General features: G+C 35.5%; 1 protein-coding gene across 1 annotated transcript in view; it reads right to left on the bottom strand.

The window, feature by feature from the left end:
• Positions 1 to 20612, bottom strand: part of LOC149919156 (protein eyes shut homolog) — a 70557-nt gene that overhangs the window by 14350 nt on the left and 35595 nt on the right. The window lies entirely within an intron of this gene.

Raw genomic sequence — 20612 nt, 5'->3', positions numbered from 1 at the left:
AAACAATAACAGAAATTGTCAAACACGGAATACAAGGTTCTTCTAGTTTCAGGAATGGAAAGACATCTTTTCATAAGCGTGAAATCTTTAGACAGGTACTCCACTGTTTAGGATGAAATGTGGCAGGTAACATTCAACACACTTTTAGGAAAGAAGGCAGTAGATCAAAAGCACATTAAGAATGAAGAATCCTTTTTTCATGATGTTCCCTTTTTCTGAATGTTCATGTGAAGGGCTGATAATAACAAAAAAAGGGGAAGGGGAAGGGAAAGGACCAAAATATACATTTTATCTTGTCATTAAGAATCTACTTTCATGAACTTGATAAGTAACTGTTTTTATTTGCAACAAGAATAAAAGGTTCTAAAAATTCAAAGATTACAATTTGTTTACAGAGAAAATTTCCTCATTAACTGCAATAAATGAAGAGTCTGTTCTGCATTCTACATAACTAATGAATTCAACTACTTATTGCCTGCACATTTAAATACGACTTGAGCATATTCAATTGTTGAAATGAAATTTGTCCAAGGCACAAAATATGAAAGTAATGCCTCTCTTTATCAAAGCAAGACATTATTTAAGGCCGCCTTGTTTTACAAAGTTTCTTTGATAATATATTTAATTTTTTCATATATTTTTGAGCCATTAAATGCTGTTGTTATACATGAAGAGTATGCACTTTGAAAAGTATACACCGTTTTTACTTTTACTGAAGATAGCAGTAAATTTCACATTAACTTGCAAATATTTTGCTGTACAACAGACAATGTAAAAGATTAACTAGAGCAGCTCTTACTTGTTTTGTCTGAGGTTGCTTCCAGGTATTAAGCCATTCAAATATAGCTTAATAGTTCTACTTTGATAAAAGACTGTTTTCTTAAACTATAAAAAGAACATTCAATGGAGGGTGCAGGTATACTTGCCACACAAAATGAGAACTTGGCCCCTTTAAAACAAACTGAGTATTTTCTTTGGAATGTTCAATTTTCTGTGTGATTGGCTTGTGGGGTAGAACATCCATGCTACATCAAATGAAATGGTTATTACTAAGGAACTTTATCATTTCAAAGGCTTGACTCCTTCAGCAATGAAGACACAAAATTAGGTTACTGCATCTTATTAATGGGAAGAAAAATACTCTTTTCTAAAAAGACCATTTCATTCATTACATTAGGAAGCCAAGATGATTTTTAGGCTCCTCAACCAAGCAAGCAAACAAATAAATGAAGATAATTTGTTATTTATGAGATCATATATAAATAAGACAGTCACTGATCAATTTCTTCCAATTTTACCAACTTCTAAACTCAGATAAAAAGTTCTATGAGTGCTAGCAAAATATCATTAATGTTTTCATATAGCTGTTAAAGAGTCAAATGTAAATATGGAGATGTTCTTTGTGTTTATTCCTTAATTGTTTAGAAAATATGTAAACTTTCAATTTCTTTTTTTCACTGATAATTGGTATTTAAATAATGCCAAGCTTTATAAAAGCAAATCTTTACAGGGCCTTTCTTATAAGAATGTCAGTATTTGTGAAAAAATGACAAAACTTAAAATTAAAAAAGCAACAAATTGCTAAATAGAGCATATTATACATCTCCAGAACAACTATGGAAGCATACAACTTTTAATTACAGTTACACAAATGGCATCTTATGCTTTCTCTCTTTTAAAACACCTGTTTAAAAGAATAGTAATAAGAAAATAACTCATCAGAAATATCAAGAATAGTGTTATACTCTTTCTGCTCTACTCTATCAGTTGTGAGAAGAACTTGAAAGTTATTGAAACAGTATTCTAGTTTTAAACAGCAGCACATTCTTTTGAACAGAATCATTTATAGCATTTTTATAAAGAGGAAGCACATACCAGCAGATGTAATAAGACAACTAATTTAAAATTCTTAATCTTAGTTAATTACCCTTCCTTCAGAATCTGTATTAAATTTTTGAATACAGATTTTTTTTTTTAAATACATACTTGGTTTTGAATAACCAAATTCAAACACATTCATATTCTGAAATCAGATATCACACAATTATATTCTTTAAACTATTTATTTAGGTTGTAATATATACCCATATGTTGCTTTAAATGTGACTTTAATATAGAGATCAGCTTCTGTAAATATAACATGTTAACTTTCCATATAGATTTCTCAAAGTTAAAAATGGCGAGGTGTAGTAATGAATGGTACCCACTATTGTCTATTCTGGAGAAAAGAAAGCTGAGATCCAACTTCATTACTCTCTGCAATTTCACGAGGAGGGGAAGCACGTAGTGCTGGTCTCTTCTCCTTGGAGACAATTACAGAACATGTGGGAACATCACAAACCTTTAGGGGAGGTTTAGACTAAACTATGGGAAAAGGTCAAATACTGGAAAAGGATTCCTAGCAAGGTGCTTGATGCCCCATGCCTGTTGATGTTCAAGAGGCATTTGGATAATGCTCTCATGAATGTGCTTTAACTTTTGGCTAGTCCTGAAAAGGTCAGGCAATTGAACTCAATAACATTTGAAGATCCCTTCCAATGTAACTCCTCTATTCTACTCTGTTTTAGGCAAATCATAGGTAAGAGTTTTAGGAATCACAGAACGGATGATTGGGGGTTGGGGGTGTTGGACTGGATGATCTCTGCAGGTCCCTTCCAACCCCTACAATTCTGTGATTCTGTGATGTTGGAAGATGTCATTAGCTGACCGTCTGTGAAACTATTACTTTGCATAGCAGAAGAGAACACTGTGAAGTTTTGGGTGCTGCAATATAAGGACATAAAACTGTTAGAGAGTGCCCAAAGAAAGGCTAAGATGGTGAAGAGTCTTGAGTGCAAGATGTATGAGGAGCAGCTGAAGCCCCTTGGCAGCCTACAGCTCCTCGTCAGGGCAGTGGAAGGGCAATGTTGATTTCTACTCTGGTGACAGTGGCAGGACCAGTAGGAATGGCATGGAGCTCCATCGTGTAAGGGTCAGGTTGGGAAAAAGTTCTTCACTGAGAGGCATGTCAGGCACTGGAACAGGCTCCCCAGAGACACAACATCGAACTGATGGAGTTCAAGAAGCATTTGGACAACACTCACAGACATAAGTTTTGATTTTTAGGTGGACCTGTGTGGAGCCAAGAGTTGGACTTGATGATCCTTTTGTGTCTCTTAGATCAAAGGATATTCTATGTTTTTATGATTCTAGGTTGCTGGGAATCAGGGTCAAGAAGAGCAGATTGTTCAGGTTTGTGCCCAGTTGGGCTTTGAGTATCTCCAAAGATTGGAAAGCTCATAGCCACTCTGAGCAACATGCTGCAGTGCCTGGTCTCCCTCACAGTCAAAAAACATTTTTTTGTGATTAAGTGGAATTTCCTCTTATTCACCTCATGCCCATTGCCTTTTGTCCTCTCACTGGATTGCACTAAGAAAACTCAGGGTCCAACTTTTTCATTTCCTTCCATCCGTTATTTATACACCTTGCTAAGAGGCATTCTGAGGCAAAGGCATCTTTACAGAAACCTATTTTGAGTCTCAGAATTGAGAGTGGATTTCTATCAATTAGAAAAGCCTACTGCGGTGCTCATTCTTACCTACCTCAGCTAAAAAATCTGGAAAAATACCAAATCTTAACAAAAGCAGTAATGCAGATGATTGCACTTGAGCAAAACACATTCCAGAAGGAACCATTCTTGCTTTCAAATATCTTACATAAGAAAAACAGCAGAAATTGGCATTTTGAGCCCTAGTTCCATACTTATATATCAAAGTACTTTTCACAGATAACATCTGAAAAAAAAAAAGATGATACATGGAAGATGGAAAAAAAAAGAAGAAAGAAAAAAACAACACAAAACCATTTACAGTAGAACTGTTCTTTCTTTAGGGGCTCAGTCAAAGCAACTAGAATCCTGAACTGAACCCATGATAAACTGTGCCCATCATTCACCTACCTTTTTATTTGATAGGATCTTGATTAGAATGGGCAATATGTTCAGTGAAGTTTAGGTCAGCCTGTTAACTATACAGTACATGCAGTAATGGTCCATTTTATAGCTAGTTTGTATTCTCTAGCACATTGAATCACGTCAGCTAGCAGCATGAAAAGCTGCAGTGCTCAGTAATGAATTTAATCCTTGTAAACTGGAGGCTATTGATTGTCTGAAGTAGTAAAATGAGAGCTTGCTTTCCATACGTGTAAGGTTTTGAACTTAGAATACTGTTCAGTAACATGCATCACAAAATTCCGGACATACATTTCCAGTCACCACAGAGGCCTCAAAAATTCATTTCTTTTGCTCCTATTTCCTACACAAACATTTTTGTTCTATGAGAGTTTAAACATTCTTTGTTCCTCAGACAGCTGTGACCCATCTTACATACTCCATCTTGCACCTGTAAAAGCCCCATTATGAGGCTATCTCTGATTCATTTGGTGCTACTACTTCTCCATTTTTCTATGCCACTCCTAAATGCTTGCCTCAAATTCCCACATCTCTCCTACTTTTCTCCAAATTCCATCTTGAGTCTCTCTTTATCATCACTCATATTCCTTCTCAGTCTACTTTATTCCGAAACTTTCCATTTGTAAGCCATTAAAGCCATTGGCTTGACCTGAGCTGGATATCACTGTTTTAACCCCTGTCTTCAGCCCACTGACTTCTGTCGCCCCTGCTTTAACTTCAGCTCAGCCCCTCTGAGGTGAGTATATGCCTGACAAACAACAGCTCTTGGTGTACAAGAAGCTGAGGGATTAAGAGAGCACTACAAAGCTGCAGCTGGTAACCCAAGAGAAGGAAGTTGGCTTTTTACAGGGAAACATAATGACCAGAACAGCCTATGAGTGAGAATGATGAAATCCCTCCCACAAACCTAGGGGTCTCCCTTGTAGCAAGCACTTCCAGATGCTGATATTTATCATGACCTCTGTTCCCATCCCCATCCCAGTTCTTTTTGAGAAGGACTGAAAATACTGACCTCAGGACCCAGACATTGGCACTGATCATAACACAGAGAGAACGTTTTGACAATGACTAGCTTTCTTGCTTAAGAGTTTTAGTAGTAATACTGATGCCTTTCTGTATGAGATCATTTTGACCATTAGACTGTTAAAATTCTCATTGGAATAGCGATCAATTCTTATTGATACATTCCCTTCACTTCTGTTTTGATATACTGAGCGTAGTGGGGTTCTACTTGTCCTTCCAGATTATGTAGTATGCTTGAGTACATTGCAAGCAAAGACTAGAAATGCTGTTAACTAACTGTAGTGCTACAGCATAGTAAGGAAACTCCCATGCATTTTGTACCAAATACAAATACGACTATAGCAATAGTTTGAAATGCTATCTTCTGCCCCTGCTCATCCAAATTGCATGTGTGCGTATGGATGGGTGTGTGGGGAGTGGCATTATTTATATATATTTAAAGCTTTGATCAGTTAAGATACTACAGTAAGAGTACACGGAGAAGCAAGAAATACCTTTTCATGCTACACCGATGCCACCTCTTCATATCTTCAACAGAAATCAGCATTGTTAGTTCTTTTCTTTCTTGAACCTTCTAGGAAAGTTGTAATTTCTTTCTTGTTAAAATCATATGAAAAATTTTCCATTGGAAAATATTGAAATAATTACAAGTTGCCTGCAAAACTGTCACTAGAGGGCGATCTCAGAAGAGCACAAACACTGAAGAGTTCTAATAAAGAAAGACGCTACAATATAAGTAAAACTAAACATTAATATTGTCACTTGATACATATGGCTTGGTACCAGAAAATACAGAATGGTTTGACATCAATAGTCTTATTTGTAGACCATGACCAAATAGAAAACATTACACTGCCTTCAGTCTTCTTGAAATTCTTATTTTAGACATGATAGGAATTCACCAAAACTGAAAACGAACAAAGAAAAAAAAAAACCATGTTTTTAGGGTACTTATTTTTTCATTTGTTTTGCTGTTCTACTTACTGCATTCAAGATTTAAAAGACATAGCAATAAATTAATTTTAAAGTATCAAATCATCCCTTAAAAAATTCCATCTCTGAATTGAATCAGAAAGGCATCATAGTTCAGTTTAGGAAGTCAGAACACAATAGATAATAAAGAAAAGTAAAGATCTGGCTAAATTTGTGTTAGGTATGCAAAAGTGCTAATTCCTTGAATTACTGCTGATCTCATATAGATTGTCCGTATATTCTAGCATATGAAGTTGCTCTTTTGAGTAACACGATCTATCACATAAACTTGCTTTAGACTTGCCTCTGTTCCTGACAAAAAGGTAAAGGAAAAGAATATATTCCTTTTTATCTTGCCATTTGTTTTCACTAACATAAAAAACTACATTCTTTGTCTGTATGTCCTTTCATCCCACACTGCAACGACAATCAGTACAACAACAAAGTACCTCAAGACTGCTTCCAGCAGTCTAGGAGAAAACACATACTTTCCATCATTTTAACAGGCAATTCTTCTCCAAATACTGAGTGAAAACCTCTTTGTGAAAACACAGCATCAGTTAATAAATACTATGGTGAACATTACACAAAGGTTCAGTCTCCAGTAGCTTGGATGTTAGCAATTCACTTCAGTAGAGAAGAAAGAAAACTTTCTTCATTCCTTTAAGAACTAGAGGAAAGTAATTGCCACTGTGTGCCAGGAAACTCACATTACATAAAGTTAACATTAGAGCTCAGATGTCTAACAAATCACCTGGAAAACTCTTCATCCTTGAAAGATTACTGAACAAAAGGCTTTCATGTCCCTAGCTGCCTGTTTTCTTGTGCTCTTCCATCTTAACTTAATGACAATCTTTGATGAAAAATCTGGAAGTATTGGTTTACTGTTGCACCTGTTGGAATTGGTCTCCTCAGTTCCACTTCCCCTTGGAAATCTCTTCTTCTCCGCTACAGTTCAACGTAAAGCATGTAGTTGATTGTGGAGATTGTCTAAATGCCCTATTTTTCAGTCTAGTCCTGCTCTGATATTTTTTAAGTTACTGTGCGTTAGCACACAGGTTTTGAGATTAATTCTCCTTGACCTTGGAAGCGTGAAAGGAAGAAAACTGAAAAAATAAAAACTGCCACCAGCAAGCAGGTAGGAGCCCCTGCAGGCATTTGTTAAACTTGGAAAATTCAGCAATGCAACAGTAGGACAATTGACCTCAAAGCTCTTCACCTAATGCACAGAGATGGCACTGACTATCATAAAGAAAAATGAAATCTTCAGGTATACTGCTGACAACAAAGGGTACCTTTTGCTTTAAGGAAGTAAAGGAGATTGTCTGTGGTCTGTTCTTAACCTCACAGGCAAGAAATGAAAATCAATTAAAGGTAATTACAACTGCTAATCTTTATTAGCACAACAACACTATGCAGTAGAAAGCAAGCTGCAACTTTGGAATTTTATAAAGAATGATACATGAATATTATCTTGAAGACAGGTTACTGAGATATTTAGAAAATTTTACATGAAAAATAACTGAATGCAATGCACAATAATTCAAAAGTCTATGCAAATAACCTCTGCAGAATGATTCAAACTAATTAGACAAAGATGTGCCATTTATCTCCCCCATATTTCTGATTGTTTCTAAACTCTGAGTACATCTTTGCAGTTCAAGCAAGATGTCTTTATGAGCCGTCTTCAATGTTCTGTTTTTTTTTTTTATTTACTTTAAGGACAGTCTCTTGCTATCTACTTTGGGTCTACTAATCTCCAAGACAGTAAATCAGAGAAGAAACTGTCTTTGCTCAGACTGACAGTAAGGCACTACCAAATCCAGTAACAGCATCGAGAAACAACATGAATTAAATGGACTAAGGTTCTGAGTTAAAAAACTTACTCTTTTTCCTAAATTCCAAATACAGAATACATATATGGATATATTAGGCCTAAAACAAATTAGGTGCCTGTAAAGAACAGATAACCAAGGACCACTGTACTGTTTAGTATAAAACATGTCAGGTCATTAGGGCATCAGTTAAAAATATAATACCCGTTTCTACATTTTAAGAGCACTAATCAAGCATTTTTAAAACTCAGCAGTAGTTAATATATATCAAAGTTTATCTGGTGAATCATTTAGCATGTGAACAACATTCACAATGATAATTCAACATTATAAACTCTGCATTTCAAAGAAGCCTATACAAAAGTCTACAGTTTGTCATTAACACTGGCAGTCTAGAAAATACTTTAGAAACAGATTAAGATATCTCTGGTCTCACATTTGTTAACAGAATAATAAAGTCATACACAACATGATTCAATTTTAGTAAATTTCACCTTCGTTAATGATTTAACCTACTATGTCAAATTATCATCTCTTTCTGTTCACCTTATCTTGTAAAACTGTAAATTCCTGACAGTATATGAGGCAGAAACATAAAACATTAAAACTAAATTTAATAAAGATCACTTAAAATAAACCTACTTAAGTTTACCTACCTACCTATGTATGTATATATGTTCAAAGGCTGCAGTCACCACTAGCTGTGCAGAGATTTCCCTACTACAGACTCTGTTAGAAAACAAAATTTGTCTTGCCATGTCTTGGTACCAAGCCTTTCAAAAATTGCCTTCTCTTTAAAAAGATTATTGTTCTGATAGAAAACTATGAAACCAAACAACAAAAATAATTTGCAGTTGGTTTCCAAGAGTCAGTTATGCCTTTATGTATCTTTGAGATAATACAATCCAACTTTCTACTCAGGCTCACTGAGTTATTTTAATAGAGTAAATTGATGAAAATTTTATGACGGTCACTTCCTGACACAGAATGAACAAACCAGGAGATATGCATAACAATACTTGTGGGTGCTCGTGGTGTGACTTTTAAATTTGTGCTTCCTTTTCTCTGCTTGTGACCTTCAAAGACAAAGTCTTCCTATTTTCACTGTGATAGATCTTTTTCACACATTCAAACTGGCATTTGGTGGAAGCAAATATGGTAATTCCCGATTCTGCCCTACTCTGCTTGCTTTTGCTGAAGAGACAGTGTTGCTTTATAGAAAACCTATAATGGCATACTATCTGTAATTGCAATTTAAATAAACTGATTTTTGTAATATTTCAAGTGATCTATCGGAACAAAGAAGTTCAAATCCCAGGTAAAACCAAGATGACAATAAAAATTTAATTACATGTAGAAACTAGTTGTAGGGGAGACAATGTTGATTTTCTAAGTATGCATTGTGTATATTTACCTATTCTAGAACCATTTCTTGTAGTTTATAAGTGTTCATATTTTTCATGTTGTTCTATCATATCTATATAACAATTCATCTCAAAGATACAATTGCTTTATTTGAATATTTCAAGTATGTATTTTCTAAGCACATAAATACATGTGTAATTGCTAGAATACTTTTAAAGTAAAAGTAGACTTGCTTACAGAAATGATTGATACTTGTTTCTTTAGTTTTAAAATTACTTTAATCACTTTTTAAACTGAGAAAGCTCTTTTTCATTTTTTTTTTATTTCCATCAGCCATAAGCCACATACTGCCAGTATCTCATACGTTAGATTGCATGAACTCTACTCTATTAATAGTCTTGTGAAAATATTTTTAATATTATCCTCATCATCCTAGTGATCTGAAGACAGAAATATGGAAGTCAATGCTGTATTACATTACTGAATTGCTTCACATAACTAAAACACAGTAAAACACAAGGCTTCATTTTCTCCTCTTGATCTCCCAAAACAAAACAAATTATAACTAACATTCTTAGTAATGAAGAAATTGTGGCTTTCATTCAAAACAGAATATCTCATAATTTAAGATCTTGCTTTTGTTTAGGCTGTGAAGTTATTTCAGGACAAAATAGTACAGGTTACATTATAATACCGTGGCATTAAAACTGACAAATTTATTTATGAAAATTTTGATTCTTAACTACTATTAAATTGCTTTAAGATGATAGGTAAAATAAACTATGAAGTTTAATATGTGCAACATATTCATTTTATTAATGACTTTTTTCAAAGAAAATAAATACAGATACAATAGTAAAGAGAATGAAAATCTACACGCTGTTCTTTATGGAACTGCTTTTTATCCATCCTGCATGGTTCACCAGGATATAATGTCAGCAGCAATGCTCATCATATTTTCTAAACTTTGTTCCTTTGTGCATGCATTAGACACTACTGATGCATGGAACATCTATCCTAAAGCTAACAGTGACTGATGGTTCTCCCATTCATTTCTAATTTGCTGTTTTAAAACTATCTGTACCATTTTTTGCTTGCCTGATTAAACTTCATATTTTACTAAGGTTCCCAGGGGAAAAAAAAAAAAAAAAAAAAAAAAAAGTCAACATGATTTTAGGGAACTGTTAAATGAAGTGCAAAAGAATAAGCAAAACTGAGCCTACTATGAATCATTTGCAACAGATGAGAATTATAACGGATTTGGATTCAAAATAATGAGATAGTAAGTCTGTCTTGAAAATTCTTTTGGCTATGTTCTTCAGTTTGTTGCATTATTCTTATCCATTCCAGTTTTAATTCTTTTCTCACTAAAAGAATACTTAGTGGTGATCGCTTTTTTTTTTTTTTTTTTTTTTTTTTTAATTGCCCAGAGCAGCAGCCACAGAGAAGGAAAAAAAGTCATTTTCATATCCGCATCACTGCCATACAACAAGATGGGGAAAATGACTACCTCTAAAGATCAGTCAAATTAAAAAAAAACAAAACAAAACAACAAAAAAAAAACAACTAAGTGCTAAAAATTACATTCTCTCTCTAAGGATTATACCATAACTAGGCTATTGCAAAACAAATAAATCAAAGAAACAACACTATCTGTTTTCATTTGTACTGAAAGCAATTGGGAATTTTTTGTTCAATTGTTTTCATTAGACTATATCTCATAATGAACACGCAGTTTTTCTCTCTCTTTTACACCCTCATTAAGCCTCTTCCACTCTTTTATTCAGTACTTTAGCTTGTATACCTGCCATCTACTGCTCAACCACTTTATGGTCAACCACTTTAAAAACAGGAATATCCTAAGATGGTCCAAGCTGTTTCAGGGTGTAAACTAATGACCTTGTGCTGCTTAGCTACCTGTTGGGTTAAAACACAACAGTGAGCCAGTACTTGTTCTCCAAATCAGTTATGAATTACATCAATCAATGCTTAAAGACACTATGAACTCCATCTCACCTCATCATCTGCAAGAGAATAAATGAAAGGGAAGCTTACATCCATGTTTTCTCCTCCATCCTCACTTCTACCACCAGAGGAGAAATGAATCTCAACAGTAATACAGTTCAGTCTGTCTTCCTTAGTCCTTTCCTTCATATTTTTACAAAATGTTTCCATATGATCATGTCTGAATATCGTTGAATTAATATTACTTCTCCATATTTTTCCACTTCTATTATTCCTAACTATTATAAATACTGATATAATAAACATCTTTCTGGGCATACATGGATCTTGCTGTTTTAAAGCATCTGAATTCTGAATGCATATGAGGATTGCAAATACTGAGAATTGCGAATATAAAATCCCACATTTCACATGCATGAAGAACTGGAATAGAGAGGAGTTAAAGTGCAGAATGACTCATATTAATTTATGTTTTATGATTAAAACTATCTACTGATTCCAAAATTTTGAGTGACCTACATATTAAAACTGATAAAAAAATCTGATTGATGACAAAAAAAAAAAAAAAAAAAAAAAGAGAAATTTGCAAAAACATAGAGGCAGGAAGAGACTTTGGAGATTGTCTAGTTCTGGATTTTGTCCTGCTGGGTTTTGAGTATCTCCAAAACCTTTATGGGCAACATATTATAGTATTTAATCACTGTTACAAAAAATAAGTTTCTATTACATTTAAATAGACTATCTCACATTTCAGATTGTACCCACTGCTTCTTGTCCTTTGGCTGAGCACTGCTGAGAAAAGTCTGGCTCTGCCTTTTTTTTACTTGTCTCTGGTATTTACACACACTGACAAAATTATCCATTAACAAGTCATATCATCAAATGATATCAAGTTAGTCAGACATGCTTTTCTGCTTGTAAATCCATGCTCATGATCACATTCTTTCATGCTGTCCGTGGAAATGGTTTCCAGGATTATTTGTTCCATAATCTTCCCATAAACTGACACTGACTGCACAGTAGTTCCCCAGATCCACCCTGTTTTTCTTGAAGAGTGCAGTGACACGTTCCATTTACGGCCTTCCCTCTTCTGATTTTGTTTGTTTTTATTTTCTTCTTTACTTCCATTTTTTGGCTTTCTTCTCAAGAACCTTTCCCAATCACCTAAACTTTGCAAAGATAACCAGAAGCAGACTGACAGTGATTCCCTCAGCAACCATGGACACATTCTATCAGGTTCTTGCAGCTGGGAGTCTCTCAATACCACCAGTGCTACTTTGTGGCTCAGCTCCAGCTGATTCAGATGCTTCTCTGGACAGAATTTCCAGTCCCTCCTCTGTTCTCAGGTCTCTGAACCTATCCTGTAGCTGCAAAACCACAGATAAGGGAGGACCCCTCATCCTAATGTTGATGACAAGCTTCCAGACTTCATCATCACAGTCTTTATTCCCCAATCTCATAAACACAGACTCTGCCTGTTTTTTCCTTCACTGTGCTTACACTATCCCACTCTCCCTTCCAACCCTTGCAGTTCTGTGATTCTGAGTTGTAAAAGTTCCTACTGGGAGCTATTTAGAGAAACTCCTGACCACTGGGCTGCATTGTAACAGTTCTGAGAAGAAATTTCTGTATTTGCATGTGCCAAATGACTGTTTGCTAAGTTCGCCTTTTGCTTTGTTATTTGTTTTTGCATGTTAGCAAAGCAGTGAAGCAATTTAAGAAAACGCACCTTACAGCTGATGACTGTGAAGTTCTCAGTCAGAGCACTGAAGGTTTATCCTCCCTGACACAGCCACTGAATCAAAGGTGAAGCAGAGGCCTCCAACCCACCCATAGAACAAGGAGGCAACCAAGAGGTACACTGTTTGCTATGGAGTCAGAGGGATTTGGGGAAGAAAAACTACAGTAGAACAAAATGGGTTTGGGTCATCCATCCTTGAGGTTGTGCTGTTGGAGCAGAACAAAATGTCAGGCAAGGTGAGCTCAAGTGGGACTCAGGCATCAGTAGGATTTAATAGGATGGCTTTTTTTATTTCCCTTTTCTTTGACAATGCCTTGTAAATGAGACCTCTTTAAGCTTCACTTTCATGAGCATCCAGGAAGGAAATGTGTTAAAAACAGCTTGTGATCCCCCCTCCCCCCCCCCAAAAAAAATAATAATAATAATAATAATCTCCTCTTAGCTAAGCATCAGGATGTTTTGCAGTCCAGGAGCAGGACAGAATGGTCCTAGTGCACTAGTTGAATCAACAGGCTTCATGGATCAGAAAATGGAGAGGCTGGGAGAAGTCTTTTGCCAAGTTTTGGTTTTGTTTATGGTCTCCAGTGCTTCTGACATTGCAGCCAGAAAGAGTTAGGCAGGAAACAGCTGTTTATCCTCTTAAAAAGAGTCCATCTCATTTACCCTGCAGTTGGGGCAGCCTGATACAGGCTTGGTGCTGTGACCTTGACGGTTGGACTATATGATCTTGTAGGTCAACCTTGTGATTCTGTGATTGTGATTCACTATACTTAGCCGTTCAATTCTTGTAACTTCAGTCTTGGAGAAGATGTTGTTACTCTTTCAATGACCTCTGGAGCTTCATAGTCTGATGATAGGCTATCATATAGCTCATTTACTTGGATACACAGATCCTCCTCCACAGCACATGTACCTCCTGCATGCAGGGACACTACATCCCCTGACTATAGCCTCAGAAAGAGGCCCCAGGTCTGAATAATTGCACCCTTCTTTGGGAACTCAGTCTGTTCTGTGGTCTGTGATGTACAGGGATAGTTATTCCAGTGGATAGTTGGGGACTGTACCCTGCAGCATTTTGCCACCATTGCTAAGCATATGGAGTCTCTGACAGAATTTCTGGCCCCCTGCTACATTGCTGTCTCTGTTGGCTGTGCTCTAGGCCAGCTAGCAACACATGCCCTCTCTTGCACTTGCTCCAAAACAAATGCTTGATTCTCCCTTATGAGAAATCAGCTGGAAACAAAAAGCTGAAAGCCTATTTTTTAAATCAAGGAAATTTGACAATGAGGCTTGTGAAAAACTGCAACATCTTGCTAGCCATTACAGCATTATATAGCTTCCCAGGAGCAGGAGGCTTCCTGAAGCTCTTCAAAGAGTTTCAGAAGTTCTCTGATGACTCCAGATGACAGATGAAGTTCCCAGAAAATCTAGAATCTATCAATCTGCAGCCCAGAGACCTCTGTGCAAACTGCTGCATGTTAGGTGCACTCATATTTGTATATTATTTATATTAAAAGTGTAGAAGTTAACAGTATTTTGTATTTTTTTTTTTAACCTACACTATGATGAATTTGGGTAAGTTTTCGCACATTTCATGCACTCACAATTACCACAGTTTTAGAAATCATTTTCTACTTCCTCCATTTAACCAATGTTCAACAAGCTGATCATTTCATATCTCTCTGGGAGTCTGAAACCAAAAGATATTATAAAGTTTTAAATAAAAACACATCACAAAGTGATTTAATATGCCAGGAGGAATAATGCTACTGTTTGAGAAGTAAAAGTTGATGAGCTGGCTTAGTGCATTTTCATGTCTTGATACGAATTTCACAAGAAATTTTGTATTTCATTAGGATTTTAAGTAAAAATGTAAGTATACTTTCAGAAAACTGTTAAATAATGGTCAAAATCTCCCCCAAGGGCTTCAACATGTCAGTGACTTTTTAGTACATATTACTAAGCAATATTTTGTTGTTTGCCCCAAGCAACAGAAACCCTAAAGCTGATTTCACACAATGCATTGCAATAGGCAGCACACTACACATTTTCAGTTGTTAGTAACATTACCAGTGATAAAACCATAAAACACTCGCTGTCTTTAGAGGAAACACTTGTTTGCTCTTTCACAAATTTCTTTAGATAATTCATTACTATATCTCCCTACTGGCCAAATAAAGCTTTTGAAGATGAGTTTGAGTAAGAGACTCATACATAATTGGATAGTAGCATAAAAATAAAATTATGAGTCACAACAGAAGATGTCAAAAGCACAACAGTGAAATATTTTGGGAGACATCGCAGCAGCAAGAGAGAAAGAGATTGCCAAAGAACCCTGAAAAAATGCCAGTTTGGAAGCCAGATGCTGCCTGCAAAAAAAAACATTCCAGAGTTTGGCATCTGGGACTACTAAATGCCAAGCTGATTCCCATCTGTAGGAAAAGCTGTTTACTGCTTCTGGGGAAGAAAAAGTAAGAAGGAATATGGCAGTAGTTTAAAGGACTGCCAGTGAAAACAGAAGGCAGAGTGAACTCAGCATTCAAATTAGAATCATATCACAATTACTTTTTATTTCCATGATAGCTTAAAATCTCTTAATTCACAAATAAGCATAATCTTAAAAATATAGTAGGCTCACATAATCATTTAGGTTGGAAAATACCTCTAAGATCATCAAGTCCTACCATTAACCTACCACTGCCAAATCTACAACTAAATTGTGCCCCCGAGCACTGCAAGTATATATGATGCATAAATATGCATTCTTTTACTTACAGATCTGTAACATATTCTTGAGATAACCTGGGAATCACCTGCTTCTACAACTTAACACAGAAGAATTCTTGCATAGTTTTAAGAAACTGCAGAGACTACTTTTAACTTTTCTGAATAAATTTTCTCCAGAAGGGGAAAAAAAGAATGAAACAGTATGCTGTTTTCTGTACCAATAATATAATCAAAGCTCATAGTATGTGCAACACTGAACACTTCCTAATGAAATGACTAGTCATTTTTTAAGAACTCAGACCAGGTAACTGACAGTTACACTAATGAAAAACTAGTTTCTGCTTTTGAAAAGATGATTTGGCTTCAAATACCAACAGGCAAAATGGTGACTCATGGAGTGAAACATATGGACTGACAAAATAACGGGAAGGAGACAGATTAAATCTAACTGTTGTTGACAGTATGGTTACCCAAATAAATTATTATCTGAGTACAGATGAAGAAAGATATACCTTCATCTTTACTTAGCATAGTACCTATACAGAGTACTATGCTTAATTAAGGTACTAGTAAAAGTACTATTTGAAGGACTACCAACAAATACTTCAACAACATGAGATGAGTTAAGAACTCAAAAGTCCTCCACTACAAACACAGCTCTATAGTTCAAATGGAGTCTAAATGGTAGTAGGAAAGCCAAAACCTCATACAGGATAGGAGAAGAAACATAAGTTTTTAAATGAATGTTTAAAAACAGACAACAATTTTGCACATTATCAGTATTTTTTCTAAAGCAATTAATGAACTTAGGCCCCGTATTTAAAGATAATTTAAAGAGCAACTTTCACCTTTGCAAGAGCCAGGTGTTACAGCATCATTCGTCTCTGAAAACAAAAAGCTAGCTCCTAGAATTAAAGACATACCAATAACACCGAAAACCACCTATAAGGCTGCTGAAGGGTAACATTACTCAGGCCTAGTAAAGAAGACACTGGAACTGTTAGAAAGGATGCAAGATCAATAGAATCACAGAATCACCTGAGACCAGCACTCTCCTCACTGCAACTTTCTTTCAGTGGTTGCAGATAATGGTAGAAGTCTCTCCTCATTCTCCCCTTCTCCAGAGTGAACAACTTCAGCTACCTCAGCTGGTCCTCACAGCCCTTCTTTTATAGTCCCATTACCAACTTTGTTGCTCTTTTCTGCATACTGAGCCCTAAAGAATGCCACTATAAATAGCCGCAACAAGATTGAACTCCTTTCACTAGGGTTCATCAAGCCTGGCCAACCAATCAGATCTTCACCCAGCAAACCTGTTGTAATGCTATCATGTAATAAAAAACATAGCAATGACAGCAGGGTAGAGTCCCAGGCTGCAATGAGTAAGTATAAGAGCAAGTGCAGCAGCTGTGGATGCAGAAACAAAGGAAAAAAACTGCTTACCTTCAGAAGGCCTCAGGTAGACAAGATCTCCAGAGATATCCTCACCCCACTGCCAACCCTTAAGTGACGTCTGGGAGGGGGCGGATCCTGGCTGCACTCCTTCCAGTTACTCAGGTACACTGCATGCACCTGAGCTCCCCTGGGTTGGCCCTGCCTTCCACCAGGTGCTCAATCACTGTTTCATGCTATAACTTATAATTTTCACTACACCTGTTCAAGCCACTAGCAGCCAGTTTCTACAAGAGAATGCTGTGGGAAAGTCAAATACTTTACTAAGATGCAGGTAAACAACATTCAAAGCCTAAACTAAAGCCAATCTAATAACTGAGTCATTTTTGTCACAGGAGATCAGGTTAGTCAATCAGGACAAGCCATTTATACATACATGCTGCCAGCATTTGATCACTCTATTGTCCTGCATGTGCCATTACGTGACACTTGTGATGTTCCTTATAACAGTTTCAACAACTAATACTGCCAAGTAACATGAACCTATGGGATTAAGCCTAGGTATACAGTACACATGGTTAATTCTCTAAGTTTTAAAGTCATATTGATTAAAGCCAAGTTTCAAGTTATTCTATATAATTAGAAATGTTTCATCTATAAAACTACATTGCCTATTATTTTGCTAGAAGAGTTTAAGAGATTTTCACTTAAAGTTTCTCCTAGTTCAGGTAGTAACAGCAAAGGAGACCCAAAAGCTTTAACTAGAGTTTGTTGTTAGTAAGGCAGAACCATAGACGGACCAGTAAGGATGGTGCAATACAACAGAGGAGAAACTGGGAATTCAGTTGATAATAGATGCATCTGTCTATATGTGATTAGAGACATAACTGGAGAATTTATGCTGTTGTGAGAATTGCAGCAAGGTTCACAGTGTACTAGAAATAGATGCAGTTGTAAATTCATTTATTTGTTGAGTCACGTGTCAAAATGAAAACAGATTTTTTTGTCAGCTAAACTAAAACCAGACTGAAACCCAGTCTTGTGCAAGGTGTTTGACGCTGTCCTTCACTAGAGCCTTCTCCCCAAATTGGAGACATGGATTTGATGGATGGATAAGGAATTGTTTGGATGGTCAAACTCCCAACTCCCATATGTAGATAAAGATAAGTGGCAAGTGGTGTTTTTCAGGGACCTCTATTGGGACCAGTGTTATTTAACATCTTTGTTAGTGACAGGGACAGTACGATTGAATGTATTCTCAGCAAGTTTGTGGATTACTTCAGTTTTCATGGTTTGAAGACATACAATCCAGGGGTACTAGATATAACTACATGACTTCCAAGATCTCATGCTATGACTCCAAACACAAATTACGTAAAAAATAACGTGCATTTGACAATTCAATCTTAAATATTGATTCAGGCTTTTTCTTATTCTAAAATTCTTATCCTGGTTTTTATTTTTGTTTTTTAAATTATGCATCTGGGAAGATCTTTCTTTCTCACTATTAGCATGTTCTTTATATAACTATCAAGGGAATCCATTAAAAAAAAAAAAGCACATTCACTTTTGGCATATTTGTTGACCTTTCAGTTTTGTCAGCAAGTTTTCATAGCAAGGTTAAAAAAAGGGTAGTGCTAGTTAAATAAATAAAATGTTAGATAATTTTTTAACTACTAATTATGGTGTGCTATTTTTCTTGTTATCAAAGATTTGAAACTTGGTACAATTTTTTTTTTTTTTAATTATATTCTTTTCTGTTTATCTTTCTACACAAAATGTATTCTTATGCTATTGCACATAAATATCTAGTTTTTCAAGAACTAATCTTCAGATGGAATTGAAAATATTTAGAGAAAGTAAGAAAGTAAGGATTATCAAAGGAATGTTAACTACTACTAAAGCTATGTTAACTATCCATTCCCTTAATTTAAGATAGAAGAAGCAGCAATATTAGTGGTATGGTTAAGTTCAAACACATTCAGAAAATTCTGAATCTCAATAACTGAACTTATACCAGAAAAATGAACACTGCCAGAACATGGACATAGACAGTGTTAAGGTACAAGACAACTGCACTGTTTGTCATTGCCTTTCCAAAGCAGTATTTGGCATAGTTTTGGTTGAGACAAACTAGTGCTCATTGAAAGCAATAGCTAGGCACAGCTCAGGAGTTAAAATGAGCCAATGATCTTTTCTATCAGGTGAATAAGAACAAAGTTATCCTGTTTTAGAAACTACACTTTATTTTAAGGATGTGGCTGGATGTCACTGAGATCATATACTCAGCATACTCAGCACTTGCCCTGCTTAGCTATCAGGAAAATGAATATTTTATTCTTTATTTTTTAAGAGGGGTGTTAAAAACAGTAACAGAGAGGGAAAAGAGTCTTTTTTATATGTTAAGAGCAATAGTGAAAAAAGCAGAATATCTCATCTATGAATACACATAGACTAGAGTAATTCTAATGACCAAAATGAAATTGCATTAGATTATACAACGAAAACATTGGTATAGTCTCATATTTATTGTGGTTCTTAAGTCTCAGGCTCCCAGTCTCAATTACAGGTATCTTGGAAGAAGTTGTGTTTTCTTTGACTTATCATGAGGTTTATACATAATGAATCAGTGGTATGTCTGATATGTCAAACAGGACAAATAGCTGTGAGGAAAAATGTGTAGCGCATACACTTTAATGAATTTTCCCATAAACATTTTCTGTAGCAGTTCAGTATTTGATGAATCCAGAAAAAGTACTTTTTGAACATTTTTTTTTCTTCATTTTACAATAGGGAGTCCTTGCTCTTATGCTGTTGGTCCAGCTATGAATAAAAGCTAAAGAAGCCAAGTTACTTTTTGCAATATATATCACACTTTGAGAAGCTGAAGGAATAGGTAAAATGTAAGGATAGGTAATAGCCATTGCAAAATATTCAAACACCATCCTTGAAGACACTGAAATTACATTAGTCTATATAATCCATCATAACATGCAAAAATTCAAATTGCCATAATGTAACAGCTAATCAGAGATAAGTTTTTCATTAGAAGTCTAAAAATAACTAAAATTTTCACAAGAAAAGGAACTCCATAAAAAAACCCTTCAGCAATTGTTTTTTCATGTCCCAATAAACTCAAATAAGGGAAGAAAGGCAATTTAAAATATTTTAACGTATTTTCTCAACTACACCAGTCTTCTTTTTTTGATTACTCAACTGAAAAAAACATCTACCAAAAGTATACATCTAAAAATATATATAAATGCTGTAGACTATGCATACTATGTACATCTCAATATATAAATTAATGCACAGAGAAGGTAAAAAAAATCACTAAATCCTACATGCCTCTTCTGACATTTTTAAGAGAAAAAATAGATCATTTTAAATTTAAGAGACTAGGTAACAACACCTGCAAGTTAGAATTTTTCCTTTCAAGTCACAAGTGAAAACCGCATTTAGCCCAAACTACATCTTGCTTTTCTCCTTACGACCCTCATAATCCAAATTATGTAATTACATCAGGGTTGATAATGAAATGATTCAAATAAAAAAGTTATAAAAATAACAGACAAGTTAAAATTGGTGCTAGGGAAATTGTTTGCCTGTTTCTAACTGTGGTGCATTTTCTTCCTGTTTACAG

This window comes from Phasianus colchicus, chromosome 2, assembly GCF_987193195.1.
Source record: "Phasianus colchicus chromosome 2, bPhaCol1.hap1.1, whole genome shotgun sequence".
Taxonomy (NCBI): Eukaryota; Metazoa; Chordata; class Aves; order Galliformes; family Phasianidae; genus Phasianus; species Phasianus colchicus.
This window is presented reverse-complemented; position numbering and strand designations above follow the sequence as displayed.